This window comes from Canis lupus, chromosome 29, assembly GCF_011100685.1.
Source record: "Canis lupus familiaris isolate Mischka breed German Shepherd chromosome 29, alternate assembly UU_Cfam_GSD_1.0, whole genome shotgun sequence".
Classification (NCBI taxonomy): Eukaryota; Metazoa; Chordata; class Mammalia; order Carnivora; family Canidae; genus Canis; species Canis lupus.
In genome coordinates, this window is record NC_049250.1 from 11,276,986 (window position 1) to 11,292,538 (window position 15,553).

Genomic DNA, 15,553 nt, shown 5'->3' on the forward strand with positions numbered 1-15,553 from the left:
GATATACCCAAGCCTCTCATGAAGGTTGTAATGTGTGGGTGTTTCTAACCTGTATACATATATCACCTTCTGGGTTTTAATTCCAAAACAGATAATTATATGTAATATAATTTCCAGGCCTTACAATCCAAGCATTCTATACTCACATGTTCCTTAGTCTACCGGAAACTATCGCTATTGATAACATCTATGGGATGAGATCATTGTGAGTATCTGTGCATCATCACTGGGTACGTATTCATCTCCTCTGTAGGGATTACTGAAACTTTGATCACTATTTCCTTTGACTAACAAAACTGACTTTTCCACAATACCTCGGTTATTTTACAACTGCACTTCTTCCAAAGTTCCATAAGTTTTCTACAGTGTCCTCATCTCACCTATTAAACAGGCAATTTTTCTTTTCTTGGAGTAATTCAAATCTACCCCTACCCTTTGACTGCAAATGACTTCTAAAGGCTTTGCATGAGGACGACTGACTTCTATTGAAGAATCTGAGTCATGGACCACTCTCTAAGAATCCAGTATATGCCAATGGGTTATTTCACAACTCATGGCAAATTCCCAAAATTTAAATGAGGGAAAACAGTTCTAGCTCAAGAAATCACTTTGATTTTTAAAAACGGTGGCTTTACATTTATGCCAAGTGATATCATGATGTTGTGGGTGAGGTTCACAGAATGCTCACTCAGAGCCAGGTGGTTTTTTGCACATGTTAACTTCCTCATGCCCAAGCACCCTGTAGGACCGTCCTCCGTGTATTCCTAATTTTTTTTAATTTTTATTTATTTATGATAGTCCCAGAGAGAGAGAGAGAGAGAGAGAGAGGCAGAGACACAGGCAGAGGGAGAAACAGGCTCCAAGCGCCGGGAGCCCGACATGGGATTCGATCCCGGGTCTCCAGATTGCGCCCTGGGCCAAAGGCAGGCGCTAAACCGCTGCGCCACCCAGGGATCCCCCGTTGTATTCCTAATTGTTTGCTATTCTGAAACAGCTGACCAGCTCTAGGCCTTATAAATAAGGGACACACGTTCACAGGTGCACAATAGCAGTTATTGCCATCCAATTTTTGTTTGAGTGAGCAGATGCACAGAGAAGTAAAGCAAATTACCCAAGGTTGCGCAGCTGGTAAATGTGAGACCCAGAACCTAAAGCCAGGAAGCTGAGATCCAGAGCCAACCTCTGAACCAGCGGGTTTTGTTGTCTCTCAAGAGTGAACAGAGAAGAGTCTTTACCAAAAAAATAAATAGTGGCCCCATTTATAGGTAAAGCATGCTTTAAAACCAATGAAGTAAAATGTGCAACACAGCCAAAACATTTTACTACAAAGTTGCAGGAAATGGAATCATTGCTTTTCAAACACAGTAAGGGCAAGAGCACCACAGGCTGAGCCTTGGCCTCTGCCCCCAATGAAGGGAACTAGAAAGGCTAGAGTCTCCCAAGGAAAAAAGCAGGTGAGTTGTCCCGTTGCTGGGATGCCGCTCTGTAGAAGTGGAAGTGAGTGCATTGAGTCCAGATGCAACCTTCATACACACAATAGAGGCTGTATGGGTTGGAGAGCTTAGATAGAGAATAAGGCAAGGGCTGCCCTGGGGGAGGTTCACCTGGATGAAGCCCTCCCCTGCATATAAATCCTTTCACTGTTGCCATTTCCCTCAAAACCTGTTTGCATTCCTGCCCTCCCACTAAACAGGTAGGCATCTGGTGACTGTTGTTTCATGACAGCCAGTTGTGGAGTTTTTGCTTTACTCAGGTTTGGTCAGTGGGAGGTGGGGAAGCCAATCCACGAACTCTGCAGGGGAACAAAAAAGGTGCTTGTCTTAATTATCTATTGCTGATTCACAGGTTACTCTAAAATCCAGGGGGTCAGAAAATTTACCACCTTATGGCTTCCATGGGTTGGGGATCTGGGCACAGCCTGGATGGCACCTCTGGTTCTCGCAAGGCTATAGTCTGGGTGTGGATTGGGGCTGTGGTCATCTCGTGGCTCTACTGGGCCCAGATCCACTTCTGGCCTCCCTCCCAGGGTGGTTGGCAGCCTCAGTCCTTGCCAACTGTTGAGTGGAGACATCAGGTCCTTCCCCACATGGACCTCTCCACAGGGAGCTTCCAACATGGCAGGCAGTTCCCCTGAGAGAGAGAGAGAGAGAGAGAGAGAGAGAGGGGAGAGAGAGCACCAAGATGAATCCAGAGTCTTTTCATAACCTAATCTTGAAAGAAGCATGCCATCACCTCAGCCCCATTCTGTTTGCTAGAAAGGAGTAAAAAAATCCAGCCTGCACTCAGGGAGGGATTAACAGGAGGCCATGAATACCACAGGGGCTGCCTTCAAGACCAAAGAAGGACAATGAACCTGACGGATGTGATGAGGAAAATCTCTTATCTAAGCCTAAGACCATGATTTATAATACCAACACACTTCTCTGCCTCCCTAAGCTCCAAGAAGTCTATCAAATCATACAAATATAGGGGCACCTGGGTGGCTCAGTAGTTGAGCGTCTACCTTTGGCTCGGGTTGTGATCCCAGGGTCCTGGGATCGAGTCCTAATTAGGCTCCTCCCCACAGGGAGGCTCCTCTGCCTATGTTTCTGCCTCTCACTGTGTGTCTCTCTTGAATAAATAAATAGATAAATCTTTTCAAAAATTATACAACATATAAGAAAAATGCAGTGGCATTTTCTTATTTCTTGTCTGAGTTATCCACAAATCCTCAACAATTTTCCTACCCTACTGCACCACTTGACCCTTTAGAGTCCCAGGGCTGGTGACCTATCATTAGTTGTGCTGCCAGTATTTGAGGCATGCACGTATGTAGGGTAGTAATTTATCATCCATACTGGAACGTTTTGAGAGGAAGGGATACTGTTTCTAATTATACGGGGACAACCATCTGACCGGAATGCAGAGTCACCTCCTCTAAAGCCAAGGCAGTGATTTAAGGGATGTCTCTCCCTCTTCTGCTCCCCCTACCATCCTTTTCTTCCTTCATTCCCTCTTCACTGGCTTTCTCCATACCACTGATTTTAAAAGTGATCTGGGGGGATGCCTGGGTGGCTCAGTGGTTGAGCATCTGCCTTTGGCTCAGGTCATGATCCCAGGTCTGGGGATCTATTCCTGCATTGGGCTCCCCGCAGGGAGCCTGCTTCTCCCTCTGCCTATGTCTCTGCCTCTAGTGAATAAATAAACAAAATCTTTAAATAAAAAATTAAAATAAAAGTGAGCTGGGGGCAGAAGCATCATCCATGAGCAGCACTGCTAATATGCTCCCCTGGTCTGTTGCTCTCAGCCCTCATGGAAATCTTTTTTCTCCAGCTCCTTTGGACAATGAGACAGCAGCCCACTCAGCGGTCCCTGCCATGACTTGAGTTCCAGGCACCACTCAGTCCTGTCACTGTCACGTTTACCTGACACTTTTGCCACTTCAGTATGTGTCCTCCTTCCCATGGCCAATAATTCAGGGAGTGTGTGTGTGTGTCTGCCTATGGTGTGTGTACATGTGTGGAAGGGGTGCATCTACATGTATGGTGTGTGTGCATATTTGTGTGCATTATCTATATGCAAGCATGTGTGTAGTGTGTGCATGTGAGACTGTGTATGTGTGTCTGTGTACATAGGACTGTGTGTGTATGGAGTGTTCCTGGTCAGAGTATCAGATATCAGAAAAGATTAAGAGTCCTACTGTCAGTACTGCTGGGTTGATTTTTGTTGGTTTTTTTTTTTAATATTTTGCATTTTTATTTTAGAGAAGGAGAGAGAAACAGTGTGTGTGTGTGTGTGTGTGTGTGTGTGTGTGTGTGTGTGTGAGGGAGAGAGGCAGAGGAAGAAGGTCTACACTCTACTCTCTGCTGAGTGTAGACCCCAATATGGGACTTGATCCCAGGACCCTGAGATCACAACCTGAGCAGAAACCAAGAGTCAGGTGCTTCACCAACTGTGACACCCAGGCACCCTGATTTTTGTTTTTATAAAGCATTTCATAAGCATCTCCTTGTACAGAATATCCGTTAGCTATTGTACCATCCTTTTTTTAAGATTTTATTTATTCATTCATGAGAGACACAGAGAGAGAGACAGAGGCAGAGAGAGAAAGCAGGCTTTTCACAGGGAGCCCAATGTGGGACTGACTCAGTCCTCAACCCTGGGATCATGCCCTGAGCCAAAGGCAGACATTCAGCCACTGAGCCACTCAGGCATCCCATTGTACCATCTTTTTATGGTATTTTTTAAATTATGCACTTAAAAGTTAATACATCATTAAAAATACATACTCTGGTGTTTGCTCCTGACCTGGAATAGGAACTTCGTTACTAAAATTGAAGATGAAAATGAGGAGCCATTGACATCACTTATTATCCATTACGGCCAAGTCTGTCCCCTCTTTATGGAAACAATTTTTTTTCTAGTTCTTTTAACCATCACCCATGGATAGACATTAGCCAGATTGTTTTTAGATAGATAAAATGTAGGAAACTACATCCATCAACTGAATTATTCATTCAAATAATACTATTTCCCATGTTTTGTTACTCTCCCATATTTCTTAGTAACCATCCTTAAGCTCATTCTAAGAAAGCACATATATGAACAGAAGAATATTTTCTTAAGACTAAAAAAGAAATTTCATATGCTCTTAATAGCAATCATTTCTGGATCATAAACTCAAGAGCAATCCAAATTGAAATTAACAATTACAGTTTCTAATGATCTGAAGAAGCCATATGTCTTTTTAACTGTTCAGTTGTTAAGGACAAATGAGCACAAAAGTGGGGTTTTTTTTTTCCTTTTTCTCAACTCATCCAAATTGAATTGGCAACAAATATGAAATCATTTTTCAGAGCTATTACAGAGTGCATGTACACTATTATCAACTATAGTCTAGACTGCTATTAGTTTTGCAGCAAGGAAATATTTCTATCATATGGTCCTTATCAAGAAAATTAAATAGAAGGATTGATAACTGGTGGATAATATTCTCTCATAAGCTAGCTTTTAAATGGGTCACATTGTTCTCCATTGCATTGGAAACTGAAAATAGATGCTCTATCAGCAGTGTTTGTGAAAAATAGCACATTATCTGGAACTGACTGGTAGGGGTAGGGGGACAATATATTTCTTTATAAATTGAGCCTCCAGCAGAACCATAAAGTTTTAAAATCTGACAGGGGCTTTACAGCTCATCCATTCCAAGCCCCTCATTTTCTATCTAAGGAAAATGACATCCAGAAATATTAAGGGACCAAAGTAAAACAACTATTTCATATAAGAATTATAATTTCAACTATCAAAATTCCTGTTTCATCCTAAATTCATTGTATGTCATTTTTTTTTCTGTATATAGGTAGAGAGTGGGAGAAAAAGGGAATTTTTCCTTGGATTATCTTCTGTAATAAACATCCTTTAAGATTCTATAGATTTGGGGACACCTGGGTGGCTCAGGGGTTGAACGTCTGCCTTTGGCTCAGGTCATGATCCCGTGGTCCTGGGATCGAGTCCCACATCAGGCTCCCTTCAGGGAACCTGCTTCTCCCTCTGCCTGTGTCTCTGCCCCTCTCTGTGTGTCTCTCATGAATAAATAAATAAAATCTTTTACAAAAGAAAAGATCCTATAGATTTTTATGCCTGAGGATTCTTAATTATAATAAAAGTTGAAATGGAAGAACAAGGCAGAGCAACCATTCTTCCTCTAAATAAAACAGAAGTAGCTGTTCTACCCCTCTCAGCAAACAGGACTTGGCCCCTGCAGCGGTATGGGGCTGTGTCCTGTCCACTGAGCGCTGACAGGGCTTGCTACCCCTGCCCACGGGGGCTACCACAATTGTGCCTTCTGCGTGGACTCCAAGGGACCTGTGTCCTCAGCTTCAGCCACTTCAGTCTCCCTGAAGTCAGACGTTAGGGGGCGGAGAGAGGAATCAGGAGAGGCTTTTTCTTTCCCTGCTTCATAAAGGCCTGTTCCTGCCGCCCCAGAACCAAGGTGATGGGCAAAGCCAGCCTGCAAGAGCAGCTGTTGAGCAAGATCAAGTAGTCCTCGTGCCGGACTGCCTCTGACCTCTAGGCTTACTTACCATTTTCTAAGTACATTATAGGTTGTATTTCATGTATTTGGGGCCTGAAGGGGGCTGAAGAAGTGAAAGTTTTGTGTCCAGAACACATTAAATCAAGTTCCAATTTAGGACAACCTTTTTCCTGTCTCTTGCTTGCCATTTTGAAAAACAAGAAAATGAACAGCTGGAAGGCTAAGTAATTAGTATTTTTTTTCCCCTACATACTTGGTTTCCTGCATCTCAGCTCAAGGACATACAGAGAGACTCTGGGCTCTGCTAAATTAGTAGCTAGTGGAAGTCCCTTGATAAATTAAAAAGAAATGAATTAATATCAGTGCTTTGTAAGGTGAGGCCCGAAGCACCTCTCTGGCAGAGATAACTTAGGGTGACCCAGTTATGATTATAATGAAGAGCTGAACAGGATGATATTCCCAGCAGAATCTTACAACTTAGAAGACTGCACAGTAATGGTAACCCACATATAAACAACAGCTTACATTTGCAGAGCACGAAAAGTCTGCAGATACTTTGCGAAGCCATTTGCAAACATTCTCTCATTTATCCTCATGGCCCTGAGAGAGAGGTTTGATTACTAGCTCCATCTTAGAGATGCTGAAAAGGAAGCTCAGATAGGTTAACGGACTTGACGTAGGTCACACAGCCTCCATATAGTGGTATTGGGCTTTGAATCTATGTCATCTGACTCCTGAGTCCACACACTTAACTGCCATTCTAGAACTGTGAAAAGGAAGACATTTCCCAGGTTGTGATATGGTTGAGCACTTTGAATACACACAAAATTATTTAAAGACCAGAGTCAAAAGAGTTATAGTGGCTTCAGAGTTGAAATGTAAAAGGTTTACACAAAACGGCCTCATCCTAAGTAAGAGGGACGGTAGAAAAGCCTGTGCAGGCCCAGAGAGGATGATCCTGGTAGGTCATTTAGGAGAGAAGAAAGCAAGTGTAACACTCTGGGTTTTGTCGTTCTCAGAGATAGAATGACTTTCCTTCCACCAACAGGCCCTAATGCCAAGTAAATAAGTAAAACAAAATAATTTCGCACAGCGAGCTCTCACTGCATTTCAACCTCATTATTCTCATCCTTGAAAATGTAAGAAATGATTAAGAAAGAAATGGAAAGGGGAAGCCTGTGGGCCTCTGTCTCCAAAGTTCAAAATAAGTGCCTGGGTATGGGAAAATCTCCAATCTGGGTTTGGATCTTTTCACTGGAGTGAAGGAGTCTGAGCCTTTTGTTCGGGAGAACGTTCCAAAGATATTATGCAGCTGGGAGAATAGTGAACATATGTTAGGAACAAACAGCAACCTTAAATTGAAGTGAACCCAATTTTAACTTAGGGATGTGTGTAAAAAATCACCTATTTTATTTGCCTGAAAAGGCCTGTTTCAAAGAAGAATAACAGCCTTTACTCCAGACTGTGTCATTTATGTTGTTTAATCTTGGTTTTGTGCATCCGAAGAGTTCTAACAGATTTAGTGTTATTTTATGTAAATAGTTTCCAAACTTGAGTCAAATAGGGCTTCCCTGTGGCCGAGAAGATGGAACCCCCCACACTTGGGCAGTTCAGCTGAAGAATTCTGGAGTTCCCCATCCCTCTGCAGAACAGCCATTTGGTTTATGCAGCAGTGTTTGGACTAAATAAAACATGTTGCCAGCTCTTATACCAAATACTGGCAGTTTTATTACAGATTGCAAAACCAGAAAACCACAGGTATAAATTTTACACATTCTTAACTTATTTAACGTCATATATGCTAGTTGTCAGTTTGCCACAATTTCTTATTTCTACATGTTGAGAAGTTATAGGGGCATACGTTGGATTACAGGTTGCTTTCTAGTGATCCCCTTGTTAAAGGAAAAGCTATGGCATTGGAAACATACCCTGTGTTCATTTGCACCTTCTTTTCAATCGTACGTTGTGGCTTTTGCTGATTTCAGAGAGGCCAAGTACCTACAAAGTTCAATCTCGACTACATAAAGTCTGGTAATCTTCCAAAGCATTTAAGTCATGAATAACAGTGCCTGAACTATGCTTTAGAGGAACAGAGCTAGGCTTAGACAACAATAGTAGTATTTCATTTCCAAAAGCACTTGACAGATTGGAAAGGTTTATTAATAAATACAGTTTGACCCAAATGGAGAAAAATTGTATCAATTTAAATCCACCATGCAAGAATTTGCAGAAGGCTAATACAATGACAAATACATGTTGAATGCCTTCTCTGGGTCAGGTGCTCTTCCAATGATGTGGACGCTGGATACAGTGGCTTTCAAGATGCTTCCAGAAGGACCACCCCTTCTAGGGTTTATGGTCTAGCTGAGGACTGTTGGAGGGTGAGGGTGGGGGTAGGTGGACAATTATGCCCTCAGTGGCAGGTATCTGTGTTGAGTGTCATCCTCTGAGAAGCACAGGCCTCCACAGAAGCTGTGTGCATAGCAGGGAAGGGGAGGAGAGGGGGAGAGTCGGGGGAGGCAGTCCCTACCTCAGCTTGTGATGTGGAGAAGTATATACACATGTACTTATTAGGTTTTGCATGTAGGAGTGATCTTAGCGGAACTGATATTTGAATCAGGGATGACAGGGAAGGATCTCCGACAGAGCCAAGACTTGGAAGCATTAAGACACAGAGAGAATTTAGGGCACAGCAGGTAGCAAAGATAGAGAGCCGAGAGCATGCTGAGAAGCAGAACTGGCAAGCCAGGTGTACAGGATTTCACAGAGGTATCAGAACCCTGGGAAATGCAAAGCTAAGTTTTCCCTTAAGTGAAGATATAAGTCCCTAATATGACTAATCTCAATTTTAAACCATTAATTCAATATGAGAAAAATCGATTATTTTGCTCCTGAAATCTCTAAAATCAGAGGTCTCCCAAAGGCACAATTAGTATTTGGAAAATGCCTGAAGCGATTCCCATTCTCTTTCATGTTCTTTTTGCCATTGGATTATTTATTAGGCATTCAGAGAGTTCAATTGTTTCTCCTCTGGTTGCCTGAGGTAAGAGGATGTAGGCATCTCTTCTGCCATTGGCTCCCAATATTACAAGACGATCATTTTCTAGCAGAGAAAAGAGAAGAAGCCTCTGTCCTGTGTTGTAGCTACACCATATGCCAAGAGGTCAACATAAAATGCTATCTCTCTAAAGCAATCATGTAGAGACTTTTCTGGCTGTGGAACTTATGAAAATGATCCACAAGGTCAGGCAAAGTTTTACAAATCTGGAAGCCTCATAGCAAGTTTATCCCAAATAAGCAGGCTTTATCTGGATGTTGAAACCGTAGAAAATTCCATAACTGGTTCAAGGATTACTTTCCTCAGTTGAAATTACTCTGCTGTCAAGAATAGATTTCTCAAAAGCTAGACTTTTATTTTTTTTAAGATTTTATGTATTTATTCATGATAGACATAGAGAGAGAGAGAGGTAGAGACACAGGCAGAGGGAGAAGCAGGCTCCATGCAGGGAGCCTGACATAGGACTCGATCCCGGCACTCCAGGATCGCGCCCTGGGCCAAAGGCAGGCGCTAAACTGCTGAGCCACCCAGGGATCCCCAAAAGCTAGACTTTTAAATACTCACCATCTTGACAAATTATGGATGTTACAAATACATGACCTTATGTTTTCCCAGCTATAGAATTGGTCTTATATATGACCAATGGTTTCTGTCAAAGATCACTTTGTTGTTTTCCTCTCAGACGTATTAGGCTTTTAAAGTACATCCTGTAAGATTTTAACCCATTATTATGAGATACTGTAAATTGATTAAAGATAATAATGATGCATTTGAGTTTTCCTAACAATAATTGAGTTAAATTTGATTTAATAGATGAGGGAATTCAGGGACACCTGGGTGGCTCAATTGGTTAGAAGTTTCCAACTCTTGATTTCAGCTCAGATCATGATCTCAGAGTCATGAGATAGAGCCCAGAGTCTGGCTTCTTACTGAATACAAAGCCTGCTTGAGATTCTTTCTCACCCTCTCCCTCTGCTCCTGACCCCAGCTCAACTGTTCTTGAGTTCTCTCTCTCTCTCTCTCTCTCTCTCTCTCTCACACACACACACACACACACACACATACACACAAATACACACACCCTCACAAAAATGGAAGTAGTGGGTTTTAAAGAAAATCACCTTCTCCTTCATAGCACTTTGCATGAGCCCTCTACCTTTTCTTTCTTTTTTTTTTTTTAAAGACTTATTTATTTATTCATTCAGAGAGAGAGAGAGAGAGGCAGAGACACAGGCAGAGGGAGAAGTAAGCTCCTTGCAGGGAGCCCGACGTGGGACTCAATCCCAGGTCTCCAGGATCGCACACCCTGGGCTGCAGGCGGTGCTAAACCGCTGTGCCACCGGGGCTGCCCATCCCTCTACTTTTTCTAATAGATTTCTATAATGCTGTTTTAGTGTTAGTAAAACTGATCTCGTCTATAAGTATATTAACTTCAGCCAACCTCTAAACTGTCTAAAGATAACCAAAAGAATTATAAGTCCAATCATATTTCTACTAGGACTAAAACTGGATTTGTCCAGTTTAGCAGCTCAACAAGTGAGAAGTTTTAAGAATTCTAAGTGTTATTGTAATATTTCCAAAGTGAACAAGCTCTTAGATCTTTCAAGAGGCTATTCTAAGAATGAATCTGAGACCTCTTTGATATAGACTGAAGCCAGTAACTGGAAGTGCATCAAGGCAGGGTTCCAGAGAAGATGGAAGGTCATGGTGTTCTCTGAAGCCAAAAGTTGGCACATTCTATGGTGGCAGTGGTTCCATGGGTCTTGTAAATAGGAATCTGTGCTATCTGGCCCATGCATAGTCACCATGGTGACTGCATTCATGAGTTCACCATGTCCGCGCCAAGGTGATTAATAATAGAGGTTGGCTGATATAGACTTGCTGGATCATTCTGTCTGCTCAGTTGTTTTGTGCTTTTTCTATGGATCCTCTTCATGGGTATTAACATATGATACAAAGGTCTTCACATTCAGGCCCACTCCATATTTCCATCCACATGCATCTATATAATCTTCCATTCTTTACTCCCACACCTCTGACCAGCCAACCAAGCCCTTTATGATGTCCCAGAGTTCTCATTATTTCCTAGCCATGGGCCACTTCACTGGCTTTATAAAGTAGGTTACTAACTACATTGCCCATTGGGAGACTCTTCTCTCCCCCTACTCTATCAAGGCCCCCTCTGCGGGAACCTGCAGCATGGCTGTCATCCATTTACAGTTTGCACCCATATATCAAGCTCCCCCTCTGTAAAGCAAGCTTGGGTCTTTTCTCCCATCTATAGGATCCTCTATAGAGCCATAAGACTAGCAGAGGGAGCACTGAACAACACTTGTAGATGCATTGAGACCTGGACAACTGCTCACACCATTTGCTTATGCCCGCTCGTGTTGTTCGTGCTCAATCCTGGATGCAGCCAGTTCACCACCCGATACAGTGGACTGTTGCTGGGTCAGTCTGACCTTATGATTTCCAAAGTCTGCCCATGATGGACAGATTCAGTTCAATGATCACGTGGTGTTACTTGGTCAGTCATTCTGTCTCTACCAGAGCCCACCAACATACCAGGAAATGTTTCTTCAAAAAGCGTATAATTCCATGCTGCTGATGAAATGGCATTACTCCAGAACTCTGGGGAACTCCTTTTCAATTCTCCCACTAGGGCTCACCACAAATTTCACATAGCCATCTTTTCCCACCACTGATACCTCCAACACCTGCTGCAGAGACCTTTCCTCCTCTGGTCATATTCACAGCTGGCAGGTAGCCTTTTGATCCACTCAGTATTAGAGCTGGAGCAATATTCCCAGGTGTGGAATATGCTGCTCTGGAGCCCAAAGAAGCCCTGTGGGTATTGTGATGCCTTTTTCGTGGTAGAAAGAGCAAGAGGTAGTCCTCTGGAGAAGATGTCCTAGCACATCCCTAACCACCAGATCCTAAAAATCCTACAAATATGGCAACTGCTCAGTCAACTGCATTCCTGGATGTGCTTGCAAAAATCTCTATATTCCATTGTGGGACTGGCTTTATTCAGGGAATATCCAGAAACCCTTGTCTTTTCTCCATACCAATGGTTTTCAACTATAGAGTGCACAAGAATACAATTGCATTCTTGCTAAAATTCTTAAGCCCTGCCTATGAGTTTCTAATTCCAAATACATCTGCATGAGCACTGGAATCTGCATTTTGAGAAAGCACCACCCCCATCCCCTGGTGCTTCTGATAGACTTTGGAAAGCTCTGCTTTATGCCTTTGAACGTGCTGTTCACTCTGCCTGGGATGCTCTCCTTCTTTCTGCACCTGGCCAACTCCCACTCACTCTTCAAGACTCAGCTCCAACAAATGTCATCTCTTTTGTGAAGATTTTCCTAACTCTCCCCAGGCTAAAGTTAGTCCATCAAGATACCATAGCAATACCTCTTTTAATTTCCGTAGTTATTTATGTGAAGTCTTATGTTCCCACAAGGCTGTAAACATCTTCAGCACAGAGATTTTCATGCATCTTTTAAATTCAACAGTTATCCTGATGACAGGCACATGGTAGGCACTCACCGCATATTTCTTAGATTGAAGAGTGTGTGTATCCTGAGGATGTAAGCAAGAAAATTGTAACTGTGAATTGATTTGGTTCCACATTATAAAAAGTTTGCATGCCGACATTCACCCCTTTAATTTTCTCACCAAATGACTAATATATGCTTTCTCCAGAAATCTCATCATATACTTTCTTTAATCCCTTTATGGAGCTATAAGACAATGCCCTAATCCCTTAAGGACTGACATTTGATGAGCACCAAACAGCTCTAACCAAAGCATAGCTTTTTCCTGGACAGTTCTAGGAAAAGTTTTCTATGAGTTTCCCCTCCATTTCATGGTGAATTGTTTTGCTAATTAATTATTAATTTGCTTGACCTGACCCATTTCTAAAGTGCTGCAAGTTCAGTCCTCTGAGGATCCATGTTTTTAATAAAGCACAGCATGACTAGGAGTTCCATCTTTGCTCCACCTTTGCCCTCTGAAATCACACAAAAATGAATTTCTTTCAGCCCGAGCCATATCAAATTGTTGATGGTGTTGGTTGTGTTAATGCCCTTCCTGAACACTATGATCCATTTTATTTTATTTTATTTTATTTTATTTTATTTTATTTTATTTTATTTTAATTTTATTTTTTAAAAAGGATTTTATCCATTTATTTGAGAGAGAGCATGAGACAAGAGAGGGTCAGAGGGAGAAGCAGACTCCCCACTGAGTGGAGAGCCCAACACAGGGCTCGAGGCCAGGATTCTGGAATCATGACCTGAGCCTAAGGCAGATACTTAACTGACTGAGCCATCCCTGCTATGATCCATTTTAGAAAACAGCATAATGCCGACATGTTAATGGAAGTCCATATGGTGAATGCTATTGGTATTAGGAAAGAATGAATCAAATGAAACATCAGAGCAACATTGGATGCAACTTGAGAAATTAAATGAATTCTTCGGGAACAATCAAAGAAACTGAGAACCCCTGACCAGATCCTTGGTCTTGTGTGATACTTTACTACTCTCCTGAATTGTGCCAGGTACATAAACAAAAGCTGTAAGGCACATTCTCTTTAATGTCACTAAACTATTTTCTCATATTGAAGAAGAACCCTGATAGTTTAATTCCCCCTATGAGAAGCTTCTAGTGCATTGAAGTAAAATAAAGTCATTAAAATTGGGTAACAAATAAAATAAAAATATATATTAAGCTTTTACTGTACAATATATACTAACAACTGTCCTAAAAGAACAAAGAAATAATAATTATTTTAAATTATTTTCTGAGTTTACTCCTCTAAACAGAATTAAAGACATAAACACATGAAATGCTTCCTGTACATTTGAATGTATACTGCCTATTACCAAAAGGATAAAGTAAAATTTTCCTCTTAATAAACACATTCAAAATAATTTAAAAGATATATAATGTAAAATCACACTAGAAAAGCTCCTCTTTATTTGCATAGTCTCTTCAATCTTTCCTTGTTTTTTATGAGTGGATACTTGTAACTGAAAAGAAATTTGAATTCCAAAAGAACAGGAAGTGTTGCAGTATGAATAGAGGATCAGATATATTTATCTTGTTTATCACTGATAAACTTCAATATGTTCCAAACAGTGAGTAGGAATTGTAGCAAACTTTTCCTAGTTCAGAAAGAAAACAATGAGCTATAGAAACATTTCCAGGATAATCAAGCAGAAATTTGCTGAAAGGAAATGTGAAGAATTTTTTTTAACAATACAAGAAAATAGTCAATATTTTAATATTTATCAAATCTTTACAGCTTCTAAATTCTGCTCCTGTAATAGTAGGTGAATGGATGGAATATATAGAACTATAAACTTAAAGAGAATGAATCTTCCACTAACCACATGGCCATTTACACTGACAGTTTTTCAAAGTAATCAACAATCTCTTGGGCTGAATAAAAATAATTTCATTCTAGAGATATATTCTCTTCATGATTCTGACATTTTTCACCTTCTTACCACCAAAATGATTATATCTCTTTATAAACTTATACATAGCAATGGCAATGAAGCACACATTGTAAATTAATTATTTTTTTGTTAAGAGCATCATCCTTGTGGACCCACATTAAAATTAAAATATTCCTAGGAAAAAAAATAAAAAATAAAAAATAAAATATTCCTAGGAGGAGTAACATATGTTATTATCATCTTACTGAAAAGTTACTTATCACATCCTTCTTCTCTGTGACCCAGGTTGCAAGAGAGGAAGTGGGAAGGAGAGAAATGAAGTAAGTGTGCAAGAATGGGAAGCAGTAACCTCGAAGACAAACAGCCCTATGGCATAATGTTGCCAGCTCTGACAACCATCATTCGGGGTGCTTGCCATTGCTTCAATGAGTTTTAGTTGCAAGCATAGTTCCAGAGTAAATACCATTCATTGCCACCATCAGCTACTCAGAAGACAAAGGAAGGACCAAATTCTTGTCTTTGTGACAAATTCGGGCATGCATAAACTAATGCTGTGCACAGTAAAAATTTTCTTGATGAAACAGAAGAATGCTATTGCTCTCTGACACCTGATTTTTTCAAATCCCAAAAGGAACTTTTTGGTCTGACGTATAGACTGTGTGTACCATTTAATGGCATTTCATTCACTTCACATGCACATCATGGAAGGGGGAGTTGAGTGGGCCCAACTGTTTCTTTATTGCTGGATGTGAACAATACATATCCTGTCCCAGGAATTGATCATTAATTACTCTCTAAGTGGAAAGAATGATGTAGTGATGACGATGATGATTTTGGTTTTCTCGACGCACAATGGTCATGAATTAACCCGTGATATTGTACACTGATGACACAATAGTTATCTATGAAAACAGATGCAGGCAGTCTTTCGTACTAAATGATTTTATCTCATCGCCAGAAAGAGCTTACCCGATGGAGTTTTGCCCTGTAGGCAACTACACCTACTAGTTA

At 41.1% G+C, this 15,553-nt stretch overlaps 1 long non-coding RNA gene across 1 annotated transcript; it reads right to left on the bottom strand.

The window, feature by feature from the left end:
* Window positions 1-1,299: 1,299 nt before the first annotated feature.
* On the bottom strand, window positions 1,300-12,652 carry LOC111093142. The gene is made up of 3 exons (XR_005380852.1): window positions 12,489-12,652; window positions 1,883-2,130; window positions 1,300-1,792 (listed from the first exon to the last, which is right to left on the bottom strand). It is a non-coding gene; the product is annotated as an uncharacterized LOC111093142 (long non-coding RNA).
* Between the last annotated feature and the right edge of the window lie 2,901 nt (window positions 12,653-15,553).